The sequence below is a fragment of the Rutidosis leptorrhynchoides genome, chromosome 3 (genome assembly GCF_046630445.1).
Source record: "Rutidosis leptorrhynchoides isolate AG116_Rl617_1_P2 chromosome 3, CSIRO_AGI_Rlap_v1, whole genome shotgun sequence".
NCBI classification, from domain to species: domain Eukaryota; kingdom Viridiplantae; phylum Streptophyta; class Magnoliopsida; order Asterales; family Asteraceae; genus Rutidosis; species Rutidosis leptorrhynchoides.
In genome coordinates, this window is record NC_092335.1 from 520,072,280 (window position 1) to 520,075,508 (window position 3,229).

The 3,229-nt window shown below is 28.5% G+C and overlaps 1 long non-coding RNA gene across 1 annotated transcript; it reads left to right on the top strand.

Moving 5' to 3' along the window:
* The first annotated feature begins 957 nt into the window (after nt 1-957).
* LOC139898315 (uncharacterized) lies at nt 958-2,638 on the top strand. The gene is made up of 2 exons (XR_011776958.1): nt 958-1,228; nt 2,370-2,638. It is a non-coding gene; the product is annotated as an uncharacterized lncRNA (long non-coding RNA).
* The last annotated feature ends 591 nt before the right edge of the window (nt 2,639-3,229 follow it).

A 3,229-nucleotide genomic window follows, 5' to 3' on the forward strand; every position in this document is an offset into this window, starting at 1 on the left:
ACTTCATGACTGTTAGTTTGTCAAAATTTATATTGTAAATTTATTATTTGTTATATTCTGCTGGTTGGTGATTAGCGACTCTATTGTTGTGCAATATCAGCTCAAATAATTTCGGTTGCAACATGATATGAAACTCCTTATCCATCAAAGTTGCTGAAATGTTTATTTTACCAAACCTCTGTTTTCACAGGTCACTAGTAGTATAATAAACCTCTAAAATGATGATGTCATCATTAAACTTAATTTTTATAATGATGATGTCATAATTATATATTAATTTAATTTAAAAAATAATACAAAATCTTTTATAAAAGGAAATATTAATCTCTCCTTAATTGCAATTTTATTTTTACAAAAAAATTTAAAAGACATTTATTATTATTATTATTACAAATATAAATATAAATACTCAATTTTGAGCGAAACAAGTTTTTTAGTCGTAATCCGTGGTTCCACGAGGCAATAAACTAAATGACTTTAACATTTACATTCAATTAATATGTAAAACATATCATTAAGCTGTTTCGTTTAAACAAACCCGTATTTTCACGGGTCATTTCACTAGTTTTAGGCCCCGTTTGTTTTTTATTTTTATTAAGTTCTGTTGTCTGAATCAATTTGTGATGTCTGTGAGGAATAAATGATGAATAAATAGTTAATGTTTGTTTTATTGCTGAAAAAATGACTGAATAATTAAAATTACAAATTTAACCTTGTAAATACGGTAGTTATAGGTAGTTACGTTAGCAGTTTTAAAAGAGTAGGGGTGAATATGAAAATTAACATTTTCATGACTTAAAATATTAAGACATTCTATTTTTATTAAGTCAAAAACAAACACTACACGACTTATTCAAATTTATATCATTAAGTCAATTAAGCTCTAAACAAACGGGCCTTAGATTTTAACCAAGAGTACAATTTACTATTATTATTGCATGATGTACAAACGTGTAAAGTATATTAGTCGATATACGGTTCAGGTACCACGTGTTCCATATCAAAATTTTAAAATGTTGTTGTCCACACAAAAAAGCATTATCACAACCACCATTTTCTCTAGCCAAAGTGTGAAGGTGAAGAAGAAGATCAATGGAGAAACAAGAAGGTTTACTATTTCAATGGCTAAAAAAGATGATTTATCTCAAAAGTCAACACCCAATTTTTCATTCAAAATTGGATCTCAAGTAGTTATTGCTGTTCTTGGACTCGGGTTCGTTGATGCGGGGTAACGTAACTAGTTAATTTTTTTTTTTTTTTTTTTTTTTTTTTTGTAGTATTCTAGATTTTAAAAATAAAAAAAATTCAGAGTTTGTTAAATATTTCGTGAAAATATTTACATGTGCGATGTGCCTTTTAGTCGTTAAAATGATCAAATATATCCATGTCCCATTTTGGTCTGCAAAAGTTACAAATTTTGTTATGAAAAAATATAAATATCACATAATTTAATTTTAAAAAACAAGAGGGGGGAACATATAGCGAGAGTAGGGATAAACCAGTAAACTACCCTCTTTAATTAAATTAACATTACGCTTTGAGACGTGACCTAAAAAAATATTAGCTTATATATCTCACTTAAAATAAAAATCTTTATTATTGTTGAATACAAGATAACTTTTAAAAATTTCAGTTATATATTTATATTCAAGATAAGTTTGATTTTTATTATAAGAATTAAATGATTGAGTGAAAGTAATTTGAGAAATTTAATACTGTATTGTTTTTTATAAAGACAGTTATGTTATATGACATATATAAATAAATATAAATATAAATAGTAAGATCTACATTTTTTTATACTCCGTAAGAAATTAGGTGAATTGTTTATTTATAAAGTGAGTGGAAAACTGAACGAACATGTCCATATAGAAGATAGCCCTTAACCATATTTTAGAAAACTTCCTTTATTATTTCATTATTATTTTTTATTTTTTTACTCTCATAAACAATCGGTAAGTTCAGCCCCGAGGAACTGTGACCAATAAGTACAACAAAAAACCAATACCACATAAGTGAGTACGAGGTAAGTAAGATGTAAACAATGTTTCCCTTATCCTAAAATAAAGGGAACTCCATTAAGAGTGAAACACCTCAAGAGTAGAAAAAGTCCCCCCTCTCAATGTTCTATAGATAGAGAGATTGCTTTCGAATAAACCCCGGGAAAAAAACAAAAGAAATAAAAGTGTGGGATACCATAAAAATGGTATAATCAAATTTTCATGGGTTTTAAACCTGTCTGAAGTTTAATTTAGGCCCTAAACAGCAGAAGTCGCCAAAAATCGACAATTGTTGTTGACTCGATTAATAGGCTATAACCGTTTTCTATAAAACTTTTTTTATATTATTTTTATGTTGGATAATTATAGATATAGTGGAGATTGGTCAAGAATTGGAGTGATATCTACGGAGAATGAAGATTTACTCAAAGTTGCAGCTTTTCTTGTGGTTCCTTTGTGTGTATTTACCATATTTTCCATCTCAAAGACTAATGAATGAGTGTTAATTTTGTTTAGTATATCTCTGAAAACTTTATATAAAACTACTGTATAGTGTAGTAGTGCGTGGAGCAAATTCTATTATACACAATTACTCATGTACGGTTTACATTTTTAAATGATATTTCAAGTTTGTATCATATTATATAATCCATTCTATAAGACCGTTTACTACCATGGCTGAAAGACATTCTTCATGACTATAACGCTTATTCACACCAGTGCTACATTAACCTCAAAAGATTGTGAATAACGCATAACTAAACAATACGTATCATAATAAACACTATCTATGTCAATTAATATTAAAATACAAGCTTTAAACACATCTCTTCTGTTTTCGCCATACATATGCAATGTTGTAAATGACGGCCGTCTTGGCCGACTAAGCAGTATGGTAACTAGTTCGCCCTGTTTCGTCAAATGAGTCAGTCAATGCTAAGTCTTTAAATTCGGTCGGAGTTAGGTTTAAGTCAGTCAAAGTCAAGGTCGGTTATAGTCAAAGTCATATATTAAGTATTTTTTATACTTAGAATTTGGGTCGTCTCCATCTCCTAACTTTTTTAACGTTGTACGTATGGCTAAGCTCTCTCATGATTCCTCAGTAATATGTGTGTGTGTATATATATACCTCATTCAGAGAAAATAATTTTTTTTTAGAGAAATGGAAAAACAGTAATATTTGTCTAGTGAATAATATATCAAAATCGTTGCAAATGTAAAAAAGAAAG